The sequence below is a fragment of the Salmo salar genome, chromosome 18 (genome assembly GCF_965601325.2).
Source record: "Salmo salar chromosome 18, fSalSal1, whole genome shotgun sequence".
Classification (NCBI taxonomy): domain Eukaryota; kingdom Metazoa; phylum Chordata; class Actinopteri; order Salmoniformes; family Salmonidae; genus Salmo; species Salmo salar.
The window spans coordinates 75,492,842-75,508,606 of record NC_138308.1 but is presented as its reverse complement, the minus strand read 5'-3'; the positions used below and the strand labels follow the sequence as shown (position 1 = coordinate 75,508,606).

General features: G+C 42.8%; 1 protein-coding gene across 18 annotated transcripts in view; it reads left to right on the top strand.

The window, feature by feature from the left end:
• The window catches only part of LOC106577623 (receptor-type tyrosine-protein phosphatase delta), a 645,609-nt gene that overhangs the window by 405,018 nt on the left and 224,826 nt on the right, over positions 1-15,765 (top strand). The window lies entirely within an intron of this gene.

Below are 15,765 nucleotides of genomic sequence, written 5' to 3'. Positions count from 1 at the left end.
CTCTACTTGCCTCCCCTCCCGTCCCTCCTGTCTCTCTCCACTTGTCTCCCCTCCCGTTCCTCCCCTGTCTCTCTCCACTTGTCTCCCCTCCCGTTCCTCCCCTGTCTCTCTCCACTTGTCTCCCCTCCCGTTCCTCCTCTCCCACTCCGCTTTCTTGAAGTGACTACTGACGTAGGTAGCATTCAGCCTCGCCAACACAAGTACATTTACTTAGCCTCCCCTAAACTACATGCTTTCCTACAGTACCTTCACCAATCACTCAAATGCCTCTCAAATGTTTCAGCTGGCTGCCTATCTGAAGGTCTATTTGTGTCACGAAGGTGAAAGCACGAAGTGAGGACGTAGGATGTTTACCTCGAGACATTTTCCATTACAATGTTTATGATGTCATTGGATTTATATGAGTGCGTATGTGTTATTTATGACAGTATCAAAGAGAAAGAGATGGATTGCGGGAGAGAGAAAGGGAGAGATGCAAACTATAGGGGGCAGCAAACAGTAGGCTCAACTACTCAGAGGTTTGTACATTACGATAGGGACAATGAATTGGAATGTCTCTTCAATATACAAAGTTCAACCATATTCGTAGTTTCAAAACATCATTAATATTGGACTACACCGGTAGATGATTTTACAATATCATTAACATGAGAATGCAGAATGATCGTTACCTATTTTATACAGAACAATAATGATGTAAAGCCATTCCCATAACAATAGGTGTATGTACGTGTAGCATCGATGACCTTGCACTGTCCCTTACTTCAATGGATACGACACCCTGTTTGTTTGTGCAGAACTCACACCGCTCCCCAAACGTCAAAGCTCATGTTTACTCTCTCAAACACTCTCCCGTCAATTTTCCCTCCCCCCTCTCCCCCTGCCCCCTCCATAGAAGGGCATCGGGGGTGTGAAATTGATGAAGGTGCGATTGTGAAAATGTCATTGGGGAATCAGCCAGCAGGCGCTCCACTTTGTTCTGTTTGTGTGTGTGTGTGTGTGTGTGTGTGTGTGTGTGTGTGTGTGTGTGTGTGTGTGTGTGTGTGTGTGTGTGTGTGTGTGTGTGTGTGTGTGTGTGTGTGTGTGTGGTGTGTGTGGGTGTGTGTGGGTGTGTGTGTGTGTGGGGGGGGGGGGGGGGGGTGGATCGGGCCGGCAAAAGCACCTTTTCATGAACACTGAAGTGTAAAATGGAAGGCTCGGGCAGACACAATGACCGTGATCAATCGGCTACGCCGGGAGAGTTCTGGTAAATGCCTGTAGTCGCACGGTGAGAGGTGATGTCCACACAGAGAGGAGAGAGAGAGAGAGTGCATGGGAGCGTCACATTGTGTTACCGTGTCAGCTTTCAGGAGGGCAAGAGGGATGGGTACAGAGAATAGAGTGGGGGAGAGGTAAGGTGAGCAAGAGAGACAAAGAGAGGATTTGAGATAGAGAGAATGTATAGGAGAGAGAAAGTGAGTCAGAGAAGTTAGTAAGAGGCAGGATTAGAGAGAGAGAAGTGATGGGGAGAAAATTAGGAAGATGAGGGAGGAATAGATAGGCAGGGGAAGATAGAGGGGTTGGAGATGGAAAGAGAAAAGGTAAGTTAGAGAGAGAGAGAGAGAGGGGTTGGAGATGGAAAGAGAAAAGGTAAGTTAGAGAGAGGGGTTGGAGATGGAAAGAGAGAAGGTAAGTTAGAGAGAGAGGGGTTGGAGATGGAAAGAGAGAAGGTAAATTAGAGAGAGAGGGGTTGGAGATGGAAAGAGAAAAGGTAAGTTAGAGAGAGAGAGAGGGGTTGGAGATGGAAAGAGAGAAGGTAAGTTAGAGAGAGAGAGGGGTTGGAGATGGAAAGAGAGAAGGTAAGTTAGAGAGAGAGGGGTTGGAGATGGAAAGAGAGAAGGTAAATTAGAGAGAGAGGGGTTGGAGATGGAAAGAGAGAAGGTAAGTTAGAGAGAGAGAGAGGGGTTGGAGATGGAAAGAGAGAAGGTAAGTTAGAGAGAGAGAGGGGTTGGAGATGGAAAGAGAGAAGGTAAGTTAGAGAGAGAGAGGGGTTGGAGATGGAAAGAGAGAAGGTAAGTTAGAGAGAGAGAGGGGTTGGAGATGGAAAGAGAGAAGATAAGTTAGAGAGAGAGAGAGAGGGGTTGGAGATGGAAAGAGAGAAGGTAAGTTAGAGAGAGGGGGGGATGGAGATGGAAAGAGAGAAGTTAAGTTAGAGAGAGGGGTTGGAGATGGAAAGAGAGAAGGTAAGTTAGAGAGAGGGGTTGGAGATGGAAAGAGAGGAAGGTAAGTTAGAAAGATGGGGGGATGGAGATGGAAAGAGAGAAGTTAAGTTAGAGAGAGGGGTTGGGGATGGAGATGGAAAGAGAGAAGGTAAGTTAGAGAGAGGGGGGTTGGAGATGGAAAGAGAGAAGGTAAGTTAGAGAGAGGGGGGTTGGAGATGGAAAGAGAGAAGGTAAGTTAGAGAGAGAGAGGGGTTGGAGATGGAAAGAGAGAAGGTAAGTTAGAGAGAGGGGGGTTGGAGATGGAAAGAGAGAAGGTAAGTTAGAGAGAGAGAGGGGTTGGAGATGGAAAGAGAGAAGGTAAGTTAGAGAGAGAGGGGTTGGAGATGGAAAGAGAGAAGGTAAGTTAGAGAGAGAGGGGTTGGAGATGGAAAGAGAGAAGGTAAGTTAGAGAGAGGGGTTGGAGATGGAAAGAGAAAAGGTAAATTAGAGAGAGAGGGGTTGGAGATGGAAAGAGAGAAGGTAAGTTAGAGAGAGGGGGGTTGGAGATGGAAAGAGAAAAGGTAAATTAGAGAGAGGGGGGTTGGAGATGGAAGATGATTGTGGGGAAGACATGGGTTGGAGAGGAAGTGAGTGACGAAAGAGTGCAGAAGACAAAGGAATACTGTAAGTAGATTGAGGAAGATAGTATCATAATTATTTCTTCAGATCCGCCATAGACCCAGCCTACACATACTGTAGCCCTTCACCAGGCCCTCCCAAACAACACTCTCTCATTCATCTACTCTCTCATCCACACCCCATTCCCCTATTTCCCCTCTCTATTCCAATCACGTCTTCACAGAGTTTCCTTGCCGACCTCTCAGACACACACACACACACACACACACACACACACACACACACACACACACACACACACACACACACACACGGACCCTGACACAACTTCACACACGCATGCACACACACACACACCAACGCAAACACACACAGAGCCTGACACAGTCTCACACACATGCAAACACACACATATCTATACCAACACATCAACAGATGCGGATCTGCACCGTTTCCTCAGTCCGCTGAATTCTTTCCTGGAACTTGACTCTCTCTCTCTCTTTCTCTTTCTCTCTCTCCATAGTCTCTCTCCCTCTCCTGTCAAAGAGAGGACAATATTCTCCACTAGCAGACAGGAACTGTCAGAACACTCACACTGAACGGCCATGGCGCACCACGCTTCCACGTTAACCCAATTCAGCTCTAATGGAATCTGATTGCCTTTCAAGCCCATTATGACATTCTGAATCCACGTTAAATCCCGAACGGAGCTAGGAGCTCTTTCAGTGTCGGTGTGATGGAGCTTTTGTAATAAGGCAGTGTCTAATAATGATGACTCTGCATACTTTACTGTAAGGAGCAGGTTACTGACTTTGAGCATACAGTTCCAGTCAAAAGTTTGGACACACCTACTTATTTCAGGGTTTTTCTTTATTTTTACTATTTTCTACATTGTAGAATAATAGTGAAGACATCAAAACTATGAAATAACACATATGGAATCATGTAGTAACCAAAAAAGTGTTCAACAAATTATTCAAAGTAGCCACCTTTTGCCTTGATGACAGCTTTGCACTCTCAACCAGCTTCATGAGGTAGTCACCTGGAATGCATTTCAATTAACAGGTTTGCTTTTTTAGAAGTTAATTTGTGGAATTTCTTTCCTTAATACGTTTGAGACAATCAGTTTTGTTGTGACAAGGTAGGGGTGGTATACAGAAGATAGCCCTATTTGGTAAAATACCAAGTCCATATTATGGCAAGAACAGCTCAAATAATCAAAGAGAAACGACAGTCCATCATTACTTTAAGACATGAAGGTCAGTCAATCTGGAACATTTCAAGAACTTTGAACGTTTCTTCAAGTGCAGTCGCAAAAACCATCAAGCGCTACGATGAAACTGGCTCTCATGAGGACTGCCACAGGAAAGGAAGACCCCAAGTTACCTCTGATGCAGAGGATAAGTTCATTAGAGTTACCAGCCTCAGAATTTGCAGCCCAAATAAATGCTTCACAGAGTTCAAGTAACAGACACATCTCAACATCAACTGTTCAGAGGAGACTGTGTGAATCAGGCCTTCATGGTCAAATTGCTGCAAAAACCACTACTAAAGGACACCAATAATAAGAAGAGACTTGCTTGGGCCAAGAAACACATGCAATGGACATTAAACTGGTGGAAATCTGTCCTTTGGTCTAATGGGTCCAAATTTGAGATTTTTGCTTCCAACCGCCGTGTCTTTGTGAGACGCAGAGTAGGTGAACGGATAATCTCCGCATATGTGGTTCCCACCGTGAAGCATGGTGGAGGAGGTGTGATGGTGTGGGGGTGCTTTACTGGTGACACTGTCTATTATTTATTTAGAATTCTAGGCACACTTAACCTGCATGGCTACCACTGCATTCTGCAACGATACGCCATCCCATCTGGTTTGCACTTAGTCCCACTATCATTTGTTTTTCAACAGGACGTTGACCCAACACACCTCCAGGCTGTGTAAGAGCTATTTGACCAAGAAGGAGAGTGATGAGTTCTGCATCAGATGACCTGGCCTCCACAATCACTGACCTCAACCCAATGGTTTGGGTTTGGGATGAGTTGGACCGCAGAGTGAAGGAAAAGCAGCCAACAAGTGCTCAGCATATGTGAGAACTCCTTCAAGACTGTTGGAAAAGCATTCCAGGTGAAGCTGGTTGAGAGAATGTCAAGAGTGTGCAAAGCTGTCATCGAGGCAAAGGGTGGCTACTTTGAAGAATCTCAAATATAAAATATATGGTGATTTGTTTAACACTTTTTTGGTTACTACATATTCCATGTGTTATTTCATAGTTTTGATGTCTTCGCTTTTATGCTACAAATTAGAAAATTGTAAAAATAAAGAAATACCCTTGAATGAGTAGGTGTGACCAAACTTTTGACTGGTACTGTATGTCTCGGGCGGGAAGAGGTCACCACAAATGAGTAGTTACTCACATGTAAACGTAGAATGGGTTAGTAGAACACAACCAACTTCATATACATTAGAACTAGCACAGCTGGAACAAATAAGTAGTATTTCTATCTGGTTCAAATTCAATACAGTGTCATACAGTGTTCCAGTACAGTTGGGGGCATGGCTATAAAAAGTCATTTTAAAACAATATTACTGATTGTGTAAGATTTTACGATACAGCTGCTTGGCTTAATGTCAATATATCTACTTCCGAACTCAACCCAAATGAAACTTAATCATCGCAATCAATCTTTTTTGAGGTTCAAGGGCAAACTTTGCGACAGCTCCAAAGTCTCATAATCCCCTCCTGTGTTTTTTTTGGTATCATGAACTCAGCAACCATTAAGTGCTCTAATCTCCACAAACTGTTAATTGACCGTGAAAGTAAGACTATACGCTTCGCCATCCATCATCGGTCACTGACACGTTCTGAGACATTCTGAGAAAAGAGACATATTGGGTATCTTGGCTGAGAATTGGGGGGGGGGGGTAGTGTTGTCTGTAATATCACCTAGGGGGTTGGTTTGGTTTTCGCCTTCTGCACTTTGCCGAATCATCGTACTTCGTGACTAACTCTCCTGCACTAACTCTATGCACACAAACTGGACTCTATCCACACACTCACACATACTTACACTGACACCCCAACACACACACACACACACACACACTGGACTCTACCCACACACTCACACATACTTACACCCCAACACACACACACACACACACACACACACACACACACACACACACACACACACACACACACACACACACACACACACACACACACACACACACACACCTGGACTCTACCCACACACTCACACATACTTACACTGACACCCCAACACACACACACACACACACTGGACTCTACCCACACACTCACACACATACTTACACTGACACCCCAACACACACACACACACACACACACACACACACACTGGAATCTACCCACACACTCACACATACTTACACCCCAACACACACACTGGACTCTACTCACACACTCACACATACTTACACTGACATGCCAACACACACATAACACGCGCACACATGCCTACTGACGCCACACACACACTCATACTCACAGAAATTCAAATAGACAAACACACACTTTCACACAAACGACATACTCTACTGTCTATTATCTATCCTGTTGCCTAGTCACTTTTTTTGTCTTTATCTTTAACTGTGTATTGTTGTGAAGGACCCAGTAAGCATTTCACTGCTAGTTTACACCTGTTGTTTACAAAGCATGTGACAAATAAATGTGATTTGATTTGGCCAGTGGTCATTAACAAGTAAATCTCGTCCGTCGTCTCGACATGTCAGATTAGATATATCCGCTTAGGAGATCGTTATCTGAAGAGTGAGAGACGATAGCTTGATGGGGGTGAAATTAATTGTACGATGACTGGTTCACTTGATCGGAATGGTGAGGGTTTTAACGGCGCATTGCGGCGAGGGAAGATTGACTCAGTAATTGGATGAGAGTCTGTTTTGGTGGGGATGCAAGTTCTGTCGCTCCACCCCTAGGTTATGAACAGTGTTGTCCCGAGATGCACAAACAGAGAGTGATGACGCGACGTGGGCTCATCTACAAAGGCACAGCACCTTGGCAAAGGATACACAGGCCTGGTCTGTACCTTAGATTGATGTATAAGGATAAAATAAAATACAAGTATTGGATATTATTTTCTCCAAGGTCTCATTCTATGAAGTATGTTAGAACTCCCTGTGTAGACATACTGTACATATTCTGGGGTTGGAATCAATCCATTTGAACTCAATCAATTGGAAATTCTACTCTAAAAATAATGGGCAATTCATTCATACTGTACATGTTGAATTGATCCAAAGCCTGATTAAATGCCCAAACTTAATACAAATCAAATCAGTATGTGCTGGTTGGTCTTCGTGGGAAATCCTTGATTGTATTGCTCAGTAGCTCCTTTAACTCTATATCTAACTATTGTAACAAGGAGATCTTTTTTTCTGCACTGGACAAACTGAACTGACACACAACAACAAAGTGCATCTTGCTGTTGAATTAGGAATTAGAATACTAATTCATTGAATAGGATCTTTATGATTCTTGCTGAGATTAACACTACCCCAGTAAAGGAGAATCGATACATTGATTTGCGACATAACAGCTGTCATATAGTCTGGTTCATGGCTTTGAGAGAGACAGCTGTGGTAGGAGGCTGGTGCCATGCAAGCCCCAGATTGACTTGTACCCTCTGACAAAGTGGCTGTCATTGAGTACATTCTATCCTCACTGTCAGCAGACCCATTATTTTGCAAGCACCATAACGACAATAACTCAGTTTCAACCAATGAGCTATAGCTGTTCATGTATGATACTTAACTGTCTATAAATTATGTTTATACAACGGGTGTGTCTAATCATGGATTTTGATTGGTTAATACCACATTCCAGCCGGTGCCTATTCCACAAGTTACCACCGGCTAACTCTATGATGCTGAAATGTACACTACCGTTCAAACGTTTGGGGTCACTTAGAAATGTCCCTGTTTTTTTTTTTAAAAGCACATTTCTTTTGTCCATTAAAATAACATAAAATTGATCAGAAATACAGTGTAGACTTTGTTAGTGTTGTAAATTACTATAATAGCTGGAAACAAGAGATTTTAAATGGACTATCTACATAGGCATACAAAGGACTATTATCAGCAACCATCACTCCTGTGTTCCAATGGCACGTTGTGTTAGCTAATCCAAGTTTATCATTTTAAAAGGCTAATTGATCATCAGAAAACCCTTTTGCAATTATGTTAGCACAGCTGAAAACTGTTGTTCTGATTAAAGAATCAATAAAACTGGCCTTCTTTAGACTAATTGAGTATCTGGAGCATCAGCATTTGTGGATTCGATTACACGCTCAAAATGGCCAGAAACAAATATCTTTCTTCTGAAACTCGTCAGTCTATACTTGTTCTGAGAAATGAAGGCTATTCCATGTGAGAAATTGCCAAGAAACTGAAGATCTCGTACAAAGCTGTGTACTACTCCCTTCACAGAACAGCGCAAACTGTCTCGAACCAGAATAGAAAGAGGAGTGGGAGGCCCCAGTGCACAACTGAGCAAGAGGACAAGTACAATAGAGTGTCTAGTTTGAGAAACAAGTCCTCAATTGGCAGATTCATTAAATAGTACCCGCAAAAGCAGTCTCAACGTCAACAGTGAAGTGGCGACACCGGGATGCTGGCCTTCTAGGCAGAGTTGCAAAGAAAAAGCCATATCTCAGACTGGCCAATAAAAATAAAAGATTAAGATGGGCAAAAGAACAGACACTGGACAGAGGAACTCTGCCTAGAAGGCCAGCATCCCGGTGTCGCCTCTTCACTGATGACGTTGAGACTGCTGTTTTGCGGGTACTATTTAATGAAGCTGCCAGTTGAGGACTTGTGAAGCGTCTGTTTCGTGCCATTGGAACACAGGAGTGATGGTTGCTGATAATGGGCCTCTGTCCGCCTACGTAGATATTCCATTAAAAATCAGCCGTTTCCAGCTACAATAGTCATTTACAACATTAACAATGTATCCACTGTATTTCTGATAAATTTGATGTTATTTTAGCCAAAAATATATGTGCTTTTCTTTCAAAAACGAGGACATTTCTAAGTGAACCCAAACTTTTGAACGGTAGTGTATATTTACTCTGTTCCATCTGACTGTGCAATCCACTGTCCCATCAGCTCAGCAAGGCAATTTAGATACTAGATCTACACTGTAAAAAGCATCTAGACGTTATCTCCCATTTCTTTTAGACTACCATTTGGTTCAACACCAAAGATTTGTAATAACCTTGCTGTCTAGTCTCTCCGACATTTCCAACAATGTTTTAATTTTGAAATTTGATCTCCAGCTGTCCTATGAAAATGAACGTCTCGGAGTCGGGACGAGACAGACAGGTCTCGCAGCTTTCATCAGCCAGTTGAAATCATGAATCAGCATACTTTTTATGGCTATACAGTGCATTCAGAAAGTATTCAGACACCTTCCCTTTTTCCACATTTTGTTACATTCCAGCCTTATTCTAAAATGTATTAAATAAAAACATGTAATCATCAGTCTACACACAATACCCCATAATGACAAAGCAAAAACAAGTTTTTAGATTTTTTTGCTAATTTATAAAATATAAAAAACAGTATTCAGTATTTACATAAGTATTCAGACCCTTTGCTATGAGACTCGAAATTGACCTCAGGTGCATCCAGTTTCCATTGATCATCCTTGAGATGTTTCTACAACTTGATTAGAGTCCACCTGTGGTAAATGATTTGGAAAAGCACACACCTGTCTATATAAGGTCAGATCTGGGGAAGGGTGCTAAAACATTTCTGCAACATTGAAGGTCCCCAAGAACACGGTGGCCTCCATTACTCTTAAATGGATGAAGTTTGGAACTACCAAGACTCTTCCTAGAGCTGGCCGCCAGGCCAAACTGAGCAATCGGGGGAGAAGGGCCTTGGTCAGGGAGGTGACCAAGAACCTGATGTTACTCTGACAGAGCTCCAGAGTTCCTCTGTGACGATGGGAGAACCTTACAGAAGGACAACCATCTCTGCAGCACTCCACCAATCAGGCCTTTATGGTAGATTGGCCAGACGGAAGCCACTCCTCAGTAAAAGGCACGACAGCCTGCTTGGAGTTTGCCAAAAGGCACCTAAAGGACTCTCAGACCATGAGCAACAAGATTATCTGGTCTGAAGAAACCAAGATTGAACCATCCCTATGTTGAAGCATGGTGGTGGCAGCATCATGCTGTGGGGATGTTTTCAGCGACCGGGACTGGGAGACTAGTCAGGATCAAGGGAAAGAAACTGAACTAAGTACAGAGAGATCCTTAATGAAAATCTGCTCCAGAACGTTCAGGACCTCAGACTGGGGTGAAGGTTCACCTTCCAACAGGACAACGACCCTAAGCACACTGCCAAAACAACGCAGGAGTGGATTCAGGACAAGTCTCAGAATGTCCATAAGTGTCCAAGTCAGAGCCCAGACTTCAACCCGATCAAACATCTCTGGAGAGACCTTCAAATAGCTGTGCAGCGATGCTCCCCCACCAACCTGACAGAGCTGAGAGGATCTGCAGAGAAGAATGGGAGAAACTCTGCAAATACAGCTGTGCCAAGGGTGTAGTGTCATACCCAAGAAGACTTGAGTCTGTAATCGCTGCCAAAGGTGCTTCAACAAAGTATTGAGTAAAGGGTCTGAATATTTATGTAAATGTGATATTTTCGAAAAATCAGTTTTCACTTCGTAATTATGGGGTACTGTGTGTAGATTGATGAGGGGGGGGAGGGAACAATGTAATCCATTTTAGAATAAGGCTGTGATGTGGAAAATGTCCAGGGGTCAGAATACTTTCCGAATGCACTGTATACGAAGAAATGTCAATAGAAACACACAAAATGCAACTAGTTTGCTGTCATTCCAGCTTCAGTTTGAAGTGATTGTGTTAGCTCTGTAGTTGGCTATCTCTTCTAAACAGTGGCCTGGCGAGAGAGCAATTGTTATTCTGGCTGCACTGTTTGACGTGACTATGTTAGCCAAAGTTAGCTAGCTAGCAAAGAAGGGATAAGAACGTTGCCAGCCATCATGGCAATGAAACATTTATAACGAACAACATAGATTTAGAACAAAAATACTTAACGACTGGCTCGTGTCTCTGGCAACCGAACTGATAGAACAAACGACCAGCCGGCTTGGGTAGCGACCCTAGATTTGTGTCAGGACTATATCTCGTGGAAGGATGAAATAGTATGAATACATTTGTCTCGGGCCTAAAAACACCCATTCCAATATCCTCCAAACACCAGCTTCTCGGGTATTATCACTTAAATCAACCCTTTGCAATCCCTTGAAAGGACACCTCATTGTAAAGTGTTGCCAATATGGATGATGTCATTTGGATTGATCAAATCAACAAAACAATATTTTCTGTGTGACAAAAACAAATATGTCTATCAGTTCAGATCAGCCTTACCTTAAGCACAAATAATCAATGGCACCAATTTGCATTATAGGACTTGATGGTGTATCCAATAACACATGTCAAAGGGGAATTCACCACCTCCCATAATTTCTGATATTCAAAAGCTCATCAGTGTTTTTGGGATTAGTCGAGCTCTCCAGAGATTTAGTGTACCACAGTGAGGGTGTTTGTTGTTGTTGTTGTTTGTGTATAATACACAGCCGGTATAATATATGTATTACCCTCAGTCAATATGCAGTTTCTGAGAACACTCTGTGATTCTTGACATAATTAGCGACATTTACATATCATTAGCATTTGTAATGTTTTCGTTATCATACAGTATATGGGGACACCATAGTGCAGAAATCATCAACTAGATTCAGCCGTGGGATGATTTTTTCTTGAGCAGATGTTCAGGGGGCCGGAACATAATGACTAATAATTTGTCGAATGCAAATTGACCACAAGAAGCCCAAACAGATATAATATTTGACTAAAACATAATCATTTCAAACCTTGCTTACATTTGTATACGATCACATATATCGCTCTGTTATGCGAGGGAATACTTTGGAACAGATTTCCAAAATTAAAATCACATGGAGCTGAATCGCTGAGGTTTTTACAGTATTTAATGTTTTTTTTAAACTTGGGTCACCAAATAAATTCACCCGTGGGCTGCCAGTTGGGGAACCCTGCCATAGTGGTTGGAGGGGTTTCCCACTTTATATACTACAATGTAGAGTGCTGAAGCACGTAGCACGTACAAATTGTCTGTCCTCGGTTGCAACACTCACCACCAAGTTCCAAACTGCCTCTGGAAGCAACGTCAGCACAATAACTGTTAGTCAGGAGCTTCATGAAATGGGTTTCCATGGCCGAGTAGCCGCACACAAACCTAAGATCACCATATGCAATGCCAAGCGTCAGCTGGAGTGGTGCAAAGCTTACCAACATTGGACTCTGGAGTAGTGGAAACACGTTCTCCGGAGTGATGAATCACACTTCACCATCTGGCAGTCCGATGGACGAATCTGGGTTTGGCGGATGCCAGGAGAATGCTACCTGCCCCAATGCATAGTGCCAACTGTAAAGTTTGGTGGAGGAGGAATACTGGTCTGGGGCTGTTTTCCATGGTTCAGGCTCCTTAGTTCCAGTGAAGGGAAATCTTAACACTATAGCATACAATGACATTCTAGACCATTCTGTACTTCCAACTATGTGGCAACAGTTTATGAGAAGGCCCTTTCCTGTTTCAGCATGACAATGCCCCCGTGCACAAAGCAAGGTCCATACTGAAATGGTTTGTCAAGATTGGTGTGAAAGAACTTGACTGGCCTGCACAAAGCCCTGACCTCAACCCCATCAAACACCTTTGGGATGAATTGGAACGCCAACTGCTAGCCAGGCCTAATCGCCCAACATCAGTGCATGACCTCACTAATGCTCTTGTGGCTGAATGGAAGCAAGTCCCACAGCAATGTTCCAACATGTAGTGGAACGCCTTCCCAGAAGAGTGGAGGCTGTTATTGCAGCAAAGGGGGGACCAACTACATATCAATGCCCATGATTTTGGAATGAGATGTTCGACGAGCACGTGTCCGCATACTTTTGTATGTACATACTTTTGTGTAGATGAGTAAACATGACGTATATAGAGCATCAGAATAATGCCTATTGGCACACTATTGAGTTCATGCTAATCTCCTTGTAACAGTGTTCATCTTATGATATTCACCATCTGTTCCAGATGTGGCGTCACCTGTAAAAGATCACTACATTGCCAGACATAATAGGGAACAAACTCGACTTATCTCATGCAAAAGCAGAGAAACACTGTATTATAGGCAAGCATCTGGATTGCCTTTGTCTTGAATCCATCTTATTGAAGGACAGTTGGTTCATGGACTACATGACAAAGTTCACCCATTATAGGTAATGAGTGCTCGAAAGAAATCCCACCCTTGCCCACATTTATCAACAATAGCCTGACGTATTACACTCCCCTAACTGTGCCAAGATTCTTGTTCTTGACCCAAGAACATAAAAACCACAAGGTTAGACGTAGCATGGGGTTGTAAATCTAATAACTAGTCTCATCCAATTATATTCAAAGAGAGAACAGGCTTGAAAACAGTAGCTAGTCGTATTGCGGCCATATTGTATTTCTGTTATAGCTTGTACTGTAATGTGTCTGAGCATGTGTAGTCACTATGTTTAAGGTGTACATTGCAAGAAATGTCAACAACTTTTCAAGAAATGTTGACATTTTCATGTTACATACTTTAGGTATATGAATGCATACACTGCATATCATATTCTGTAGGCTTTAACCCACCAAAACATGTCAAGGACGAATCATTTAATTGTGGCTTTGGCTCAGGTTGAATCGCGTGTTTTTCAAACAATCATTTCAATGACATTCAAACAATTTTACAACATTGCTTTAGTAGGCACAACTGAACTTCACTGTCTAATCAAACCTGTAATTTTCACATAGCCAGAACTGGATAATTGCTAAATCAAAAGTTATTTGAAATGACATATTTCTCAAGTGTGCCCACATTGTTCATTGTTATAAAACCGCCTATTTTATTTAACCAATAAAATATATATTCAGCAACACGCTCCTATATCTAATTTTGCCCTTAAAGTGTAACTCAATAGTATTTGTGTGGATAAATCAACATTACTCAATCAGATACATGTAATGGGGAGTGAGAGAGAGAGACCGAGAGAGAGTGGAGAGAGATAGAGACAGAGAGAGAGGGGAGAGAGATAGAGAGACCGAGAGAGAGGGGAGAGAGCTAGAGAGACCGAGAGAGAGGGGAGAGAGATAGAGAGACAGAGAGAGGGGAGAGAGATAGAGAGAGAGAAAGAGGGGAGAGAGATAGAGAGACAGAGAGAGAGGGGAGAGAGATAGAGAGACAGAGAGAGAGATAGGGAGAGAGATAGGGAGAGAGATAGAGAGACAGAGAGAGAGGGGAGAGATATAGAGAGACAGAGAGAGAGGGGAGAGAGATAGAGAGACAGAGAGAGAGGGGAGGGAGATAGAGAGACAGAGAGAGAGATAGGGAGAGAGATAGAGAGACAGAGAGAGAGGGGAGAGAGAGATAGAGAGACAGAGAGAGAGGGGAAAGAGATAGAGAGAGAGGGGAGAGAGATAGAGATAGAGAGACAGAGAGAGAGGGGAGAGAGATAGCGAGACAGAGAGAGAGGGGAGAGAGATAGAGAGACAGAGAGAGAGGGGAGAGAGATAGAGAGACAGAGAGAGAGGGGAGAGAGAGAGAGACCGAGAGAGAGGGGAGAGAGATAGAGAGACAGAGAGAGAGGGGCGAGAGATAGAGAGACAGAGAGAGAGGGGAGAGAGATAGAGAGACAGAGAGAGAGGGGCGAGAGATAGAGAGACAGAGAGAGAGGGAAGAGAGATAGAGAGACAGAGAGAGGGGAGGGAGATAGAGAGACAGAGAGAGAGGGGAGAGAGATAGAGAGAGACAGAGAGAGAGGGGAGAGAGATAGAGAGACAGAGAGTTGGCTGAGACACTGATATACTGAGTGAGGTGGCTCTCTCAATGTTACCATTGTTAGATGCGAGATGTTTGTGCCTGCGGGCTAAGTTGTTCATCAGAAGCTTTGGGTCCCTGCCACAAAAGCAAGTTTTCTCCAAACACCCTCACTCATTCGTCGCCCCAGGACATTGTTTTTCATCCTCTAAATAAGGGCCCGGCATACACTTGACTTTGTTATGGCTTGGTGAACTGCAGAATACAATGCACAATGATATGTTTGCCTCAGTCGATAATACCCGCCTTATAAAAAGGTGTAGAGATGAATAACACATAGTGTCATTAGTACAAGTAGTAGAAGTAGTAGTAGAAGTAGTAGTAGTAGTAGTAGTAGTAGTAGCAGAAGGAGCAGTAGCATTAGAAGTAGCAGTAGCATTAGTAGTAGTAATAGTAGTATTAAATATAATATGAGTAGTTATTCTTACATTGTTAAAACAATCATTAGTGATTACATTATTGGTTCTTCAAGGGCAAAAACATTGTCATCAGTAATGTATTGTTATCATTCCTCTTGAACATTTGTTAACTGCATGCAGCTTTTGTAAGTAAATAGTGGAATTCCTCAGATAAAACAAATCCATGAATTAAATCTGAATGGCCAAAATTCTCTCTCTCTCTCTCTCTCTCTCTCTCTCTCTCTCTCTCTCTCTCAATTCATGGGCTTTATTGGCATGGGAAACATGTTAACATTGCCAAAGCAAGTGAAGTAGATAATAAACAAAAGTGAAATAAACAATAACATTTAACAGTAAACATTATACTCACAGAAGTTCCAAAATAATAAATACATTTCAAAACGTCATACTCTCTCTCTCTTTCCTCCCTCTCTCCCTCCCATGCAAACACACACATTTCTTCTTCAGTTCACACATTTTCACCATCTGGAAACAATTGACCGATTATTTTACCACGCTAGACAAATGT